Raw genomic sequence first — 17802 nt, 5'->3', positions numbered from 1 at the left:
CTGTACCTTCAAAACAATAGAAAATTAAAAGAACAATTTCTCTTTACCTTCTAAATCTTGGCAACCAAATATAGGAGAGCAAGAGAGAGAACATTAAGGTCTCATCGGTTTCAATTCTCAACAATGTAATGTGTATTTTTTCTCATTGGAATTTCAAGAACTCTTATAATTTAATCTGTTATTTATTCTGTTAAAGTGCAGTCTTCCTTAAGAGCAAAAGGATTAATGGTTTCAAATTCCAGCACATTGACCTTTATTCTACATTAAAATGCTTATTTGAAACTATTCTGCCAGGGCTCCCATAAGCCATTCAGTATTGAACATCAAAGAAATATAAAGTTTAACTCCCACTCCACTCAGGAAGCAGAATTTTAGAAATAAAAATAGACTTTTGCATGCATAGATGCATGTAAGATGCTCTGCAGAGTTGTGTATAGACCGGGAGCAGAGGCTTAGTTGGACTAGGGCCTACCTCCTTGGTTCAGCTTTGGCTCAGGCCCATCACAGACTGAAGCAAGGTCATTTTCTGAATATTTTTCTATCACAGAAGAACATACCTTGTTTTATGGCATGGAAGCAAGTGAAGAAAAATCCCAAAGAATGAATGACTTGATGAAACATTAAAAATAAAGTTGAGGCCAGGCACGTTGGCGCACGCCTGTAATTCCGGCACTTTGGGAGGCCAAGGCAGATGGATCGCCTGACGTCAAGGGTTCACGACCACCCTGACTAACATGGTGAAACCCCGTCTCTACTAAATACAAAAAAATTAGCTGGGCATGGTGGCGCATGCCTGTAATCCTAGCCACTTACGAGGCTGAGGCAGAAGAACCGCTTGAACCCAGGAGGCAGAGGTTGTGGTGAGCCAAGATCATGCCATTGCACTCCAGCCTGGGCAACAAGATTGAAACTCTATCTCAAAAAAATAAATACATACATACAAATAAATAAATAAAATAAAAATAAAGTTGAAAGATTTAATATGGGGAGAAGAGGAGAAAGAAGAGAATGTGTATTTATTGGCTACCTACTATGAAATTTAGCGTGGTACTAGGAGCTTTTAAGTAACTTTGTCTGCAAACAACACTTTAGCTCAGGTAGGCGTGATCTCCCTCTCTGAACTCCCACAGCCCCTTATCAATGACTCTTTCACAGCATGGCTCATCTTACCTTTCCTCACAGTTACTCGTGTATGAGTCTTGCCTCCCACACTAGACGGGGTGCTTTCTTTTAGGGTAGATACAGCTGTTGTTTTAGCCATCTCTCTTTTCTGGAGAGCCAGGTCCATATTTAGATACTAGTTGTGTTGAATTTTGTTAAAATAATCTCTGGAAATCACCTCTTTCCTGTCCAAAATCTTCTGCACATGAATCCCCTTAGTAATATCACCCAAACAGGAGCCATTGCTGGTTCCCTACAAGGCTCTTGGAGCCAGACATGGTCAGACATCTATCTCTCCAGCTTCCCACTGGGACTTTGGCTTCTTACCAAATTTGACCAAATTCCAGACTCTCCGAATAGTCTAATGAGTCCCTTTTGCTGTCATTTAAACTGGGTGCTAATTGGCCCCAACTCAAAAGATTCACATCTCATTTCCACGTTTTCTCAAGGGCTGGGCCTTCATTGAGCCTCCCTCTCTCACTCTGCATAACTCTAACACCTTTATATGGGATCCTCCAAATGAAATGAGAGCTTTCTTGGCAGAACTCTTGTTGTCCAGTTTCTGGGATTTTTTCACTCTCAATATGAGCTGAACAAATCCAACTGGTAAGAGGCTCCTAGTGTTGGACACATGGCATTCCCCAAGATAGAGTCAGGAAACAGATAATCAAGAGATAAAGTCCTGATTGAGGATTACATATGGCATTACAGGTATGATAGGCATATTAAAGGGATAATGTTTAGGGACAGCACCAGCCTGAGTGGGCTGAATATAATGAAATGGCATATAAAAATTTATCTCTTATAAAGCTGGCCCAGAGCAGGTGCTCAATGAACATGTCACAGCCCCTGTGGTATTATTCCACACACTTATAGGAAACATCTCACCTATACCAAGCTCTAGGCTGGGCACTGGGGACACAGTGATAAATCAGATCCAGTCCTTGTCCACAATTAGTTCACAATCTAGCAGGGAGAAAGGGGAACGAAGATAATACTAGGCATAAAATGCTGGATTAAAAAGAGGCACAAAGCACTGAGAGAAACAGAGGAAGGCAGGCCTGAATCTTCCTGAGGAATTAGTGGAGCCTTGAAGTAAGGGGGACTTTTGATTTGGGTCCTGAACCATGAGTAGAAATTCTTAGAGAAGTTCACTTCAGAAAAAGCAGACGGACCACTTGTACAAGGCCCACAATATGTATATGAAATATACCTTGACCTTTGAATATAGTGAGCAGTTTGGGATGGAGTATAGCATGCCTGGTGAGGTTAGAGGGAAATAAGACTGGAATGAGTTTAGAGCAAGATGTTTGATGAGCACTGTTTCTCATGTTGCAGTCCAAATAAACTCTTATGGTAATACTGGGGGACATGGGAATGAGAATAGGCAGAGCCAAGACTGGAACCCAGGTCACAGACCTTGAACCCTGCATTTTCCACTATAACTAGCATCTAATAAAAACCAACCAAGAATATTTAGTTGAAAAATCATATCACCTATCTGTTGATAAATGCAGGCTATTTATGAAAAACACAAAATTGAAAGTCACATTCAACTCTGAATTCCCATAGAAACTGAATTTCAAGTTAGAGAGAAACTTTTCCATACAATAGTCCCTACTTATCCATTTTCATTTTCCATGGTTTCAGTTCCCCACAGTCCAAAAATATTAAATAAAAAATTCCAGAAATAAACAGTTCATAAGTTTTAAATTGTGGGCTGTTAAATAACATGGTGAAATCTCACACCATCCCTCTTCATCCCACTTCATCCCACATAGGACTTGAATTATCCTTTTGTCTGACGTAGCCATACACTACCTGCCCATTAGTCACTGAGTAGCCATCTTGGTTATCAGATTGACTGTCCTGGAATCACAGTGCTTGTATTCAAGTAACCCTTATTTTACTTTTATTATAGTATATTGTTATAATTGTTCTATTTTACTGTTAGATATTGTTGTTAATCTCTTACTATGCCCAATTTATAAATCAAACTTTATCATAGGTATGTATGATAGGAAAAAACATAGTATATATAGGATTTTGTACTATCTATGGTTACAGGCATCCACTGAGGGTCTCAGAATGTAACCCCTGAGTCCCAGCACTTTGGGAGGCCAACGTGGGCGGATCACGAGGTCAGAAGTTCAAGACCAGCCTGACCAACATAGTGAAACCCCGTCTCTACTAAAAATACAAAAATTAGCCAGACGTGGTGGTGTGCGCCTGTAATCCCAGCTACTCAGGAGGCTGAGGCAGGAGAATTGCTTGAACCTGAGAGGCAGAGGTTGCAGTGAGCCGAGATTGTACCACTGCACTCTAGCCTAGGCGACAGAGTGAGACTCTGTCAAAAAAAAAAAAAAAAAGGAACACCCCCCTCCGGAGTATAAGGGAGGGCTACTGTACAATGGTGTGAAAAGCAGGCAGCCTGTGACCCCCTTTCTGTGTGGAGGCCGTTCAGAGTACAATTTTCTTGTCTTTTTGCTCGAATATAAAGATGATACAGATAACAGTGAACCTGGGTTTCAGAGCTAACTGCCTGCTCTCTTAAAAAGGTGCTGGGTGCAGGGAAAATATAGAGACAAAGACAGAGAAAGAGACAGAGAGGGAGAAGAAAGAGAGAGACAAAGACCAAAAACCATAAAGACAGAATTATGAGCAGGTGGTTGGGGAGTATGTGAGGAAGAGAATAGACATGTATTAAGAGTCTCTTATATACTAGGCACTGTGCTAGATACTTAACATAAGAGCATGTAGTTGTCATAAGATAAGAAGAGAGAGCTAGGGAGGTCCAACTCACTCTTATAGCATAATCCAAACCCATAGCTCTAGAAAATAGGCCTACTCCCAGAGTAGAGTCCTCAAAACTGTTGTGGTTTTTGGTCCGATTAAGGAAGTGACATGTTATCCATAAGCAGGAACTATTCCTGACCTGTACCTGAAATTCTACTATTCTATTTGCTCTTTCAGTTTAAACATTTGCCCTCAGTTCCAAAGCAAACTCCTGAGTGAAAGATCCAGGAGCTCCTTTGGCTGAATTGTAGAAAGTGAATGTTCTGGTTTGAATGTTTGTCCCCTCTGAAACTCATGTTGAAAGTTAATCCCCAATGTAACAGTATCAAGAGGTGGGACCTGTAAGAGACAATTGGGTCATGAGGGCATGAGCCCTCATTATGTGTTAATAGATTATTAATAAGTCATCACGTGAGTGAATTAGTTATCATGAGAGTGGATCTGTTATAAAAGCCAGGTCGGCTCTCTCACAAGCCCTCTGCCTGGTGATGCTTTCTTCCATGTTATGGTGCAGCAAGCAGGCCCTCACCAGAAGCTGAGCAGATGCTGGTGCCATGCCCCTCGGCTTCCCAGTCCTCTAAAACTGTAAGAAATGAATTTATTCCTTATAAATTACCCAGCTCAGGTATTCAATTATAGCAACAGAAAACAGAGTAAGACAGTGAGCATGACAGCAAATAACCAAACAGATGAGTGTTTGTAGATGACATATTTGTGGCAATATGACTTGCCTGTGGTATCCTGGGGGTGTCCAGGAAACCTCACAGAATGTGACTGCCACAAGCTTGGTATCTTCTTTACACATCATGGGTTCAATATAGAACACTAAGCAACACTAAGCAATGTCCAGGAATTCTAATGGGAAGCTGGTTGCAGCAGAAGCAAAAGCTTCTCTGGAGGACACTGAGAGTCTTGGTGAGCAAGAAAACAATGGCAGAATAGATAATCCTTCTGGAGCCCTTTATTTTACAAAGTTGGAAGGAAAGGGGCTTCATAATACCCAGGCAACCTTCTAATTTAAAAAGTTTATAGGCTCCATCTGCCCCAGATGATGCTTCTCTGAGTTTCCTCATTTATTGTCCATAGCATTATGCTCTGCCTATCCCCACCTCTTCTGTATTCTATTTGCTGCTCCCCAATTCCCACCTCTCTGGGTAGTTCTTGCCCATTCTAGCCACTCATTCTTCCCCTAATTGCTTACATCAGAAAGCAGCACAGATCACTAGGCTGGGAACTAGGGCACTTAGCCCTGCCACTTTCCAGCTATGAGGCCCTAGATAAGTCTGAGCCTTAGTTTCACAGTTTGGAAGTACATGGCATCCAGGTTCCTTATACCTAAAAATGGGATCATTCTTTCATGCTTTGAGATTTAACTTAAGGTCTACATTCTCTAGCAAGCCATTTCTGTTTGTCCACCCCTTTCTTGTCCTCTTTTATATTATATTGTCCTTATTGTTGGACCCACACATTTATAATATAAGGACAATACTGTGTTTTCTAACACAATATTAGGAGTGTTAAAAGTCTTGTTTCTCTCTAATGCAATAAAAGACCCCTGAGGAAGTGGTTTCACTGATTGTGTGCTATTCCATTCTTCCCCCTTCTCTCCATGTGCACATCCCAGGACTGGACTGAGCTGAATAAGTATTTTTAAAATGAAGTAGAAGGAATCTTGTCAACTAAGGTTGCTCCATTTCTGAAAACCTGACTGGAAATGGCTTCCTGAATCCTATATTATCAGTTTTCTGAGAAAATTGGTGAGACAGGGCATTCCAGGCAGAGGAAAAAGCAATAAAATACAAGTTAAATGCTTTAGACCAAGAGGTAGTATAATATTGTTGTTAAGTGTATAGGCTTCAGAGCCGAAACTTTGGCTTCCAATTCTAGCTCTGCCACTGAATACCTTATCCTCTTGTGTGTCAGTTTTCCCTTTTATAACATGAAAAGAATCTATGAGGGATGCTTGAAAACTTAGAAGACAGCTTCACATTTTCATTCACTGCTGAATTCCTCTCAGTGTTATTTCTAAACCTGCCCTCTGTATGAAGGCAGGCCAGCCTCTTACAGATTGACCATTGCATGCCAGGTCAGCCTCTTCATATTATTTTTTTCTTGCCTGTTAGTCTCCATGCACAAAATTCCCCCTCACCGATGCCTTCTAAATCTCTAGCTGCTTTGCTAGCCCACATGCAGTCCCACCCTACAGGGAACCTCCTTCATTACTCTGGTCTGTCATTCTCTGTCTCATGGAGCTACCTAATCATGTATGAGCAGTAGCCATATAACTTACCCAAATGAGGACATTTCTGAGAGTGAAAGACGATGTTATTATTAATTATGTTGGGATGACAGGTATAAGTAAGGACTATCTTGATCAGAAGGAGAGAGATACATAGTTATCTTACCAATGGACCCAGGGGTATTGAGATAACACTACTTCTTACAGTCTTTCTCTTTCTAGTATTTCCATAGAAATCTGCATAGTATTTTCCAGCCTACAAAAAACTTCTACCTCATAGTCTCACTGATGATCACACCAGTTCTGGGAATATACTGGGTAGGACTATTTCTTGCACAAAGTGGTTTTTCTCAGGTCACCTAGAGGCTGGAACTGGACAGAACCTTCTGTTTCACTCTGGTATCCACTTTAGCCCCTGATTGTGTTGGGGTTTTTTTTGGGAGTTGATTTTGTTCCCTTAGGTTGGTGGTAGAAGAAAGAATCATGCCACACTTCTTTTCCCCTCATCTTTCCCCTATCTAAAGCTGGGGGAATGGTAGGGTTTGAGAAAGGTGAAATGAGAAGCTAATTAAGAAACAATCAGAAAGTGGCAAAGTATCAATACATCCAATCTCATTCAAGAAATAATTATAAATATTTATCTAGATGATAGGATTTCAAGTGATTTTTTTTTTTTTTTTTTTTTTTTTTTGAGACGGAGTCTCGCTGTGTCTCCCAGGCTGGAGTGCAGTGGCGCCATCTCCGCTCACTGCAAGCTCCGCCTCCCGGGTTCATGCCATTCTCCTGCCTCAGCTTCTTGAGTAGCTGGGACTACCGGTGCCCGCCACCACGCCCGACTAATTTTTTTGTATTTTTAGTAGAGACGGGGTTTCACCATGTTGGCCAGGATGGTCTTGATCTCCTGACCTCGTGATCCGCCCGCATAGGCCTCCCAAAGTGCTGGGATTACAGGTTTGAGCCACCGCACCCGGCCTCAAGTGATTTTTTAACATTATCCTTACTCCTTTCTATATCCTTTGAATTAGCATGTACCACTTACATAATTTTGCAAAATGCTATTTCATTTATTTTTTTCATTTTAAAGAAAGAAACCACTGAGAGTCTTCAGTAAAATGGTCAATTTCAGTGGGAAAAAACCTCCAAAAACAAAAACATAGGCTTTTCAACTAGACCTAGGTTTTCATCTTAATTCTACTCTGTGACGTTGAGTAAGTCACATATGCCTTCAAACCTCAGCCTCAGTTTCCTAATGGGTAGAATATAGACACCACCACCCACTTCACAGGGCTGTTAATGATGATTCCACAAGATTCAAAAAGTGAGTACCCCAGGTAAGGGCCCAGCTTGTGGCAGACTCTCAATAAATGTTCATTCCCTTCCTGTGGGTGTTATTGATGCAGCTTCCCAAGGCTTCTGACAAGCCTTGCCACCTCCTCTGCTCACAGCTCTGGAGTCATCAGGGGCATGCCTGTGACAGCTGTACCCCCTCAGCATGCGGGTGGGGCTGTCCAGAGATGCTGGGTGCCTAATGCGGGAAGGCAGTCCTGTCAGAATCACTGGGGGTTACTCATCCCACCTTCAGGGTTTCTGACAGGATGTTTTGATAAAATAAATCTATTTTAAGTGACTGTAATGAAATACTAACCAGTTTCTGAAGGGTTTTTAAGATGTTTTTAAGAAGTTTCAGATCAAAGGCCCCGGGAAGGCAGACTTCATGCATTAAATATTTAGTACTGACTCAGACACTTGAGAGTGCAGGAGTTTTGACATTGTAAGAGGAAGAAAGTACATTCTAGCTGGGGCCACACTCGTGTTAAAGACACAAGTGATGGGATTCAGGAGCAAGAGGCCAATATTCTGGCTCCTATTGGCTGGAAAGTTGGGGGTCATGACCTCAAAGGCTGTCTGCCTAAAGATTCAGGATGTGATAGAATTATTCAGGATCTATAGTAGTTGGATAAACAGGTCCTCAGCAAGCCCTGACAGCAGGGATCTGCCTTCCCAGCTGTTACTACCAGGCTCAGTGCCTGTCATTCTGCACATTGCCACTTGGAGCCCACCAAGTGTGTGAAACCTGCAATGTGCTTTGCAGTCCAGCTGAGATACTGTCCTTGAGACCACACATGGACTCACACAGTCCTGGCAGGTGAGGCTCAATGAGGAGAAGAGATTTGTTGAAGAAAGGCCACACTACACATTAATGATATGACTGGGAATGGTGTCAAGAGCTCCTGCCTGACTGTTCCAAGGTCTTTCCAGTATATTACACTGCCCCTTTAATGACAAACAGCTACCACCGGTATAGACATAGAAGGACAGGAAGAAGCCTAGAATAGGGTGTAAAGTAGTGGCCCTTGACCTATATCAGGTCATAGCTACCTCTGGAAGTCTGGTAGAACTCGCAAATCCTCTCCCAGAAAAATGCATGCATGTACTAGTATGTACTACAGTTGACATCTAGGGTTGGAGAATTTGAGCTTCCTTTTAAACACACTCTTGAACATCAGATTGCAAAACGTTGAAACCGAAGTCACAGTAGACCCTGTGATCCCAGAGCTTACAACTTTGAGTTTCTTGAATGACTTTTAGAATAGTGGTATGACAGTAGAACCATCACAAGGTTTGGTATTATACAAACCTGGATTAGAGCAGCACCTAGCACATACGTAATATTAAGGAATTACTTAATTTCTCTTAACTTCGGATTCCTATTTCTAATGTGGGATAACATTATCTAATGGAGATATTTGGAGTTCAAACATATAAATAATTTTGAGCCCCTGAATACATGCAAAAGATACAAAGTTCCCATCCATCTCTATCTACTTCCAAAAAACCCTAATGGATTCCTTCAGCATCCAGTCATCCACTCTATTCCCACCTTACAACTAAACTTTAGACTCCGGGAGGGCAGAAATCATGTTTAGATTGCTCACAATAACTACCTCTGAGTATACTGACTGGCACATGATAGGTGCTTAATATATATTGAATGAATGAATTAAAATAACAAAATAATGAGTCTGGTGGATACACAGTAACTTCCAGAGAGGGAGCAGGAGCAGTAAATAGAGCACTAACTCTGGGGAAACTTCAAATATTGCTTTTGGCCACAGACCAAAGGTGTTTCAGGGCCCAGAAAAACTAATGACTTAGGAACTGGCATTCAGAGAAGACAACCTAGAGGAAGATCTCCCTGTTTATCTCTGTTCATTGTTTCAATCCCCTTCACCACTGTCATAGGCCTGGTCTCTTCCCACATGACAAGCCGAGAAGCTGCAGTTACACCAAAGCCAGGTCAAGCAAGCCTAAAACCTAGGATTAAGGGACCAGGTAGGAAGTAGGAAGAGGCACAAGTTATTAGCTCCTGCCTGACCCAGCCTTTGATTCTGCAGGCACTACCACTTCCACCTGGAAGATTAGCTGTGCTCAGTTTCTGAGCCAGTCCTAACAGGGAAGAGAGTACAGAAGCAGTTTTAGTCTCCTCTACAGGTGGAGTCTTGTTGTCCTGGGTTAGAAGGCACACGTGAGGTAAGCCCCCACATCCTTACATACCAGTGGAGGTGAGCCCCAAACCCTTACATACCAATGGAGTCAGAGTTCCCAAGAATACCTTTCTTGGAATTCAAGGTCAGTCTGAACCTAAACCTGGCAAGCCCCAACTCAGACCCTTGCCACCTCTTCTCCTAGAGCCTGAAGGATGCTTCCATGCCTGAGGTAGTGGTAATAAACAGAAGGGAGGAGAAGTGCTATGTCACCACCCACTTAACTTCCAATACTAACTATTGTTTGGAAGTTCTTCCTGACATGACAAAATCCCCTTAGAAAGACACACACATTTGCCAGACATTTTTGGGTCCTGAGCATCCAAGCTGAATTTAACACATTCCTTATAATCCCCTTCTTTACCCCTTTGGTGGCTCTTTCACCGGTTTAAACACGCCAGAAACCTAGAAATAATGCTTGATTCCTCTCTTTTCCTCACCTACAACATTCAACTAATCACAGATCCTGTGAATTTTAACTTCTAGATATTTCTTGAATTTTTCAACTTTTTTCCATGTTTTCTGCTACTGTCATAATTGTTAGAGAACTCCCTAACAATATTATCTGCCCTTCAATCCATCCTCCACACAACAACCCAAATTACTTAATATAAAATATTTGACCTTGTTATTCCTTTGTGTAAACTTCTACATTGACATCCCATCACAACCAGAAGACAAAAAAACAAACGATTCTGGCTTCTCCGTGTCCCTGGGCTCCTTAGGTATGTACATTCAAGAAGATACACAGTGACTCCTTCTCTGGCTTAACAGAAGGAGAATAGGAAGTATGAGCTATCACAAGTTGGAATAGGCTATTATTGAAGGTAGTGAGTTCTCTGTGCCTGAGTGTCTGTAGAGCCTGGATAACCACTCACTGGGATGCTGTGGAAAAACTCTGCTCTTGGATAAGAGACTGGTTATATGCCATATGAAGGAAAATTCTGTCCTGAAGAGACTTCCAGGGGTTTCAGGATAGCATGTACCTTGGGGGCAATAACACCTCTCTGCTCCTCTCATCCTCCCCACATGGACATCAATAGGAGGAGGCCCCACCTCAAGGAAAGCAGTTTCTCTTCTGAAACCAGCCTGGCCCATAGCCAGCATAAATGAGATGTTGTTTTGGCATTTCTTCCTCAGGTCAATGTAATCAGTGTAGAAAATGTAAATGAATAATTTAGGTTTCCAGAAATAAATTAACTGGAGCCAAGATTGTCAAATGTGGCTGTCTACCCTGATCAAGGTACCAGGTAAATACCAAATCTCACTCCCTTTTCCTGCAACGTAGCTTTTTAGGCATTCCTTACTAAGTGATGAGAAAGAAACAAAGTCTTCAGGACAACAAAAACAAACACTTTGCATTTGTGTAGCTGTTTAGAAATGTAACATGCTGTTAAATTATAGTTGCCAGTTGAGAATCTAATGTGTTCCAGGCAACACGGCAGCTGCTTTTTAGACATAACATTTTTTAAATCACAGATTTAAAAATTTATTAGGTTCATATTGAAAATCTCAACTCTGCCTCTAACTAGCTGTGTGATTTTAGGCAAGTTATTTGGTCTCTTTGTACCTCAGTTTCCTGATCTTTAAAATGGACAGAGTAAGGGTGCAGGCTTTAAAAGGCAGGATAATACACACAAAGAGCTTAGCTAGTGCCATATGTGGCACATATACACATTCAATAAATGTTAGCTTTGGTTTATATTACTCCTGACAAATGCCCTGAAAAGTAAGGGTTATTTTTCAAATGTGCAGATGAAGAAAGAGGCTGAGTGATATGGAATAATGTTCTTAATTTGGTAATGAATTAGTGGTGTATCTCGGATTCAAATGCTGATCTGTCTGACTCTAAAACCTCTGTGTTGAGAGAGCAGCATGGTTAGTTTTACTAATGTGGCTGTTGTTGTCACCATCAACAAAACTAATAGCATTAATAACAATGCCCTCTCACTTGGGCATAGCACTTTTGAGTCTTCAAAGAAAATGTAGACACCTTATTACAGAATTATCAGCCCTTGGGCCTGTAAACGACTTCATGGAACCTCATCCACACTTTCCATCCCAGGGCAGAAGCCATCCTGTGGTACACTTGACAGGTGATCATCTGTCCAAGATGGGTCTCACCAGTTCTAAAAGGAAATAAGCAGAAAGGACTACTCTTGAGCAGAACAGATGTGGGCAGGGCAAAGACTCTATGATATGGGAGGCTCCAGCATTGAGGGAGATCTCAGAGATGGAAACACACCTATCAGTCTTCCTGAACACTTTCAGGCCCTCAGACTGCACAGCGGGGGGTGTCCTGGAGGAGGAGGGCTTCCCAGTTCCTAGGAAGGGGGAGCCTGAGGTAAGGGCAGCCAGATGAGCCTTTACCCACTTAGAGATAACTGAAAAGAAACAGGAGCCCAGAGCAAGCTCTAACTCCAAGAGAACCTGGACAGTTTTCTCACCTTTGCCTGTACCTTCATCTGCTATTTTGTTTCCCAGCTCTGTGCCTGTAGGATGTAACAGAAAATCCTAAAATACAGGAAGGCCCATAGCCTTGTTTAATGGGGCAAAGATGTGGGGAAGGACCTGGAAAGACTGAATCAGCCTCCTCAGCTAGACTAATGGCAGAAAACAGGGGAGTAAGGGCAGGAGAACAGTCACAAAGAAAATGGAGGCAGGTTAGATTCTGATGCAAGTCTGAGAGGAGACAAACTAGAGCTTCAGACACAATATTGCACTGCCCTAGAGACAAAAGGATAAAGCCCTCCCTACCAGTGAATGTTTCCATGATCCTATTAGGTTCCTACAGCAACACAGAAGTAGTCAGTGAAAGGATTTGGGCAGCATAGAGAGCAAACATTTTGAAGTCAGACAGATCTGGGTACAAATCCTGATTCTACCAGTTGCTAGCTATGTGAGTTCAACCAAGTTAGTGAACCCAAGCCCTGGTTTCTTCAAATGTTTAAGAGAATAATAATAGCAACTATTGTTAATTATAAAGAGGAAATGATCACATGAGATAAGATAAAAGTAGAGCCTAGCTCATGGTGTGCTGTGGCCTGAACATTTGCGTCCTCTTCCCTCTCCAAATTCTTATTCTGGAGCCTAAATCCCCAACGTATTGATATTTGGAGGTAGAGTCTTTGGGAGGTAATGAAATCATAAGGGTGGAGCCCTCATGAATGGGATTAGTGCCTTTAAAAGGAACCAAAAAGACTAGAGTTCTCTCTGTCATGTGAGGATACAGCAAGAAGTCAGCAATATGCAACCTGGAAGATGGCTCTTAAAAGAAGCCAACTATTTTGGCACCCTTACCTCACACTTCCAGCCTCTTTAACTGTGAGTAAAAAAATCCTGTTTTTAATAAACCACCTAGTCTATGCTACTTTGTCATAGCAGCCAACACTGACCGAGACATAGTATGTGGGAGAAAATGGTTCCTCTTTGTTGGCATTCAAAGAGCATAAGACTCCCAATCGGAAAACCAAGGTCATGCTCCTAGGAACTTTACACATTTTCTGTCCTTAGGCCTTGGTTTTCTTAGCTGGGAAAATAGGGTGTTAGAAGACTAATATTTCAGGGTCTCTCTGGGTCCAAACTTTGTTTCAACTGCCTGTAGTGCAAGTATCATGAACTGGAGAAACAGATAGACTCCCAGCCATCTGTTTTTCCTCCATCCCTGTGAAATGGCAGCCTGGACCAACAATATCAAGATTGAGTAATATTCTGCTGACCTAGTTAGAAAAAGTTAAGAAACTTTTAAATATGTATGAATATTATTGAATGAAAAAGAGAAGGCTGATTCAAATGGTTGCAGTGCATGTTAATATCTTATTATCCACTTTAACGTAGGAAAGATACTGGAAACCTCTATTATCTTCTTAGCAAAATAATTGTCTTTTAATGCCAAGGTATGGTAAATAAGCCAGAAGAACCAAATGATAGTGCAGGATGAAGTTAAATAATTTAGAAAACAAGAATCCAGAATTCAATAAATTATTCCAATCCAAGATGCTATTGAGAAAAAAAGGTAGAATTCCTATGTTCCATTTTCTGAAATAATATCTCAGTGGGAAGGCAAATGAGGAATCTGAATATTCCTAGCAGTTTCTCCTTTTAAAAGATATAAATTAATAGATTTGACAAACATTTTTTTGAGAACCTACTGAGCATTCATCAGTCATACCTACCTCTTCACAGCCACAAAGAGGAATAAAATCCCAAACACTTCTCTTGAAGACTTCTCTGGCTAATGGGAGAGACCCACATCCAGGACTGCTATAATGATAGCCTATCTAGCAGTAATGAGTTGGAGCTCATCTCTTGATAAACTGTAGAATGCCTCTCTCAGCCCCTGTAACCTTCTCCTCAATTCATATTGACATGTGAACTTACTCTTCTTGGCAGAATAGATGGGTCCATCTGGAAGAATTGATTTATTTAAGACACATACAAATGTCTTTCTGAGAAATAGGTACTAATAAGGTGTATATTACTATTCATGTATATGTTTGTGGAATACCTACTGTGTACCAGCACTAAGCTAGGCTCTTTGCTAGTCACTCATTTAATTTTCCTAACAATTCCTAACAATTATGAACAATTCCAAATTACAAATGAGGAAACTGGGGGTCAAAGAGTTTAATGAACCTGTCTAGGGATACATGTTGAAAACAGTGCAAGCAGCACTAAAAATCAGTCCTTCTTAAATAAAAGCCCTTGGTCTTTTCATTAAGCCATATTGAAAGCATAGTAAAAGGGTTACAACATTGAAATGGAGAATCTATGTTGACGATGGACCTGAGTCAACAAGAGAAAAGCTCTGCCTACTTACCTGATCATCCTTACTTTTAACTTATGAATGGAGAAGGGCTCAGGCCATCTTGGGAGCAGGAAGGTATGCTGAGAGTATGTTCTACCTTGAGGCCTGGAGGCCCCATGAAATCACGACAAGGTTTAGATGAAAGAAGCCAAGACTGTAGTCAAGGTTCAGGTCTGGGCTAGCAACTAATGAGGTAGGCTCAGTTAGTATGAGTATCTTTAAGGTCCTAGAATCAGGGGGTACTGGAGATCCAGCAGCTCATTCAGGCTTTGGTATTATCCAGCTGTGTGAATTGAGTGAGTTCCTTGCCCTCAATTTCAATTTCTAAAATTGGAATAGGCCCAAGAGTAAGTTGGGCCAAATGATTTATTCAGATCTTCTATCTCCAAAATACTATGATTTTAAGATTTCAAATATGGACTTTACCAATAAAAGCCACAATAATCATTATTTGTTGAGCACTCTTAATATGACGGCACTGTACTATATTAACTCTAATTGCAACCTCATGACAACATTGCAAAGTTGTATTTATTATCCTTGTTTAGAAGGTGAGAAGCCCTGGACTCCAAAAGGTCAGCTACAGGTAACTTGTCCATCGTCATTAACTTATCACATATAATTTATTCATACCCACCAATATTATAAATGGCAGAATCCCAAACTGTCTAATATCTAAAACCGTACCCTTCTTATCTATGCCTTCTTCCTTTGCCTACCTCTGCCGTCTAATTAAAACATGTGAGGACATTACCTCAATGATTTTTCAAGGGCATCTGGTTTTCTTCATAGCTTTAATCCGAAAGAAGTGTCATGAGAAACTAAGCTCAGTCTCCCACTTGCTTAAGCAGGAGGCTGTTGTACCTTTCACTTAGAGAGGTAAATGCTAGTAACTGAGAGCAATTGGCAAGGTATCTGCAGCTGACCAAGATGTGGGGTCAGTCAAGAAGATGAAGAAAAGTTAATGCTTAGATAAGTAATTTTGATAATAGTTGAGTTTACTAACAAAAAGAAATTACAGATAATCATAGTTAGTGTATCTGCCTTAGTTCCTAACCGATTTTTCATATGGTTGGCTCAAAATATATATTTAATGGATTAATATGGTTTATCTTTCCTCCTCGCACTCTCAAACTTCCTTCTCCACAGACTTCAGCCAATCCTGAACATGACGGGGAGAATCATTTAACTTTCTAGATGTCTTTCCAATCTGTATTCTTTACCACATCTCCAATATGCCATGCTCTCACCCATTATATACCCTCTAAGATAGAGTTCAAATGTTACTTCCCCATAGCAATTCTTTCTGATTCCCCAGCCAGGGTTTCATGTTCCTTTCTCATTCCTCATCAATCATCTACTCCTTAATTTCTTCTATACAAATATTTTACTTATGAGTAGGGTAATCTTGGACAAGTTACTTAACCTTTCTGTGCCTCAGTTTCCCCATCTTCAAAATGGGGAAAATAATAGTACCAGCTTCATAAAGTTGCTGAAGGTTTGGTTGAGAAAATAAATAACCTATTATGTCTCACATGGAGTAAGCACTCTATAAATGTTAGCTGGTTTAATTTTTATATGACAAATTGTATGCCTTCGGGGAACTTGGAGTCTGATAAGGGAGATATGGTGTTACAAATGCGTTATATCCAAGAACTTACAAACAATTCAATTTAACTTCTGTTATCCAATATCTACTAGAAGCCTCTTGTCATCACAAAAACCCTTAAGCTAAGTCACAATGTCTAGTTTGCTGGTGACTCTAGAGAGGTTATTTGACATAGCCAAAATTCAAATCCCCGTATGGCTCTAGCCTTGATGATCTTTCTACTTACATTTTAACTAATAGGGGGTTTCTCTGGATATCTATTGGGGTAGAGGGCAGGGTGCTAATGTATGAGGAAAAGAGGCATGAAGAGTTAAAGTAACTGGCCCAAAGTTACGCAGTGAATGAGTGGCAGAGTTAAGGTTCTAACCTATGTAGCCCACACTATATTAACTTATGCATCTAATTTCTTTCTTACTGCCTTGAACGTACTCAGTTAATGTTTGCAGAGAGTGGATAAACAAACAAGAAAACCTTGCAAACAGGTCTGGAAGAGGAGTGAGTTGCAGTGGACAGAGGCTAATCTAGAAGTCATCAGCTGTGTTTCCAACTAAACTTGTCCCAGTAATTCGCTGGGTGACTCAGGAAAGTTATCTCCCTTCTCTGGACCCTCTGTCTCCAGCACAGAAAGAGAGAGAGGCCTTTAAACAGTAGCAGTTAAGTCTTTTCTTCAAACTAAGTTTATGGAGAAGGCCAATAAACAAGATGTTCCAGTGTATTTGGCAGAAAGGACAAGAGAAGTCAGAGCCCTCACTCCTCCTCAGGGATATGGGGAGCACAGTTTTAAAACTCTAGAACCAGAAGAACTTAGGATTCTTCTTGGCTATGACATTCTATTACACACATAAAAGAAATTGCCTTGTGACCTAATGTTATATATCTTCTGATTCAACCAAGTGAAAATGTGGCTTCAGAGGAGGTGACAAAGTGTGACCATACCCAAAGGTAGTAAGAAGGAATTACAGCTCTAACAGCCTGACTCGGTCATAGACATGCCCTAAATACAAAAATATCTCACAAACCTGAGAAAATTGCATTCATAGTATAAATATATTTAATGAAAAAAATAATAAGTGGGCTGTGGAGTTTCTGGATTTATTATTTTCATAACCATCTTTGCTTTCTGTAATCTCTAGACTGATTAATAAAATCTTGCTAAAAGAGGTTCATATTTGGCATTTGCTCAGAGAATGGGAGTTTTTTCAACTTTATTGAAGCATTTTTTACATGTAATATGTCATCTATTTCAAGTGTGCAATTTAGTGATTTTTAGTAAATTTATCAAGTGTGCCTCTACTACCACAAATCAGTTTTAGGACATTGTCATTGCCCCATAAGATCTGGCTTGGGATGGTTTTGTATATTTATATCTACATGAGATTCTTGGAAAACTCAGGTTCAAAAGAAATAGATTGCATAAAAATTGAGCTCTAGTTTACACAGTCTAATATCCTACCATTTTCCTCTACGTACAGAGTCCACTGCCCTAGAAGAAGAAAGGGAGAAAGTTGTCTCAGCTCTTGTTTGTTCTTTCAAGACATTTAAAATAATATACATTACATTAAATTTATTGAGCTTCCCCACTGTCAGGCCAAAAAAGAACTCTGAAAGCAAATCAGGCACAGTTACTAAGCTCAAGGAGCAACCA

General features: G+C 40.7%; 1 protein-coding gene across 3 annotated transcripts in view; it reads right to left on the bottom strand.

Moving 5' to 3' along the window:
- The window catches only part of AGBL4 (AGBL carboxypeptidase 4), a 1546465-nt gene that overhangs the window by 480263 nt on the left and 1048400 nt on the right, over positions 1-17802 (bottom strand). The gene's annotated exons all lie outside the window — the stretch shown is intronic.

The sequence above is a fragment of the Pongo abelii genome, chromosome 1 (assembly GCF_028885655.2).
Source record: "Pongo abelii isolate AG06213 chromosome 1, NHGRI_mPonAbe1-v2.0_pri, whole genome shotgun sequence".
Classification (NCBI taxonomy): Eukaryota; Metazoa; Chordata; class Mammalia; order Primates; family Hominidae; genus Pongo; species Pongo abelii.
This window is presented reverse-complemented; position numbering and strand designations above follow the sequence as displayed.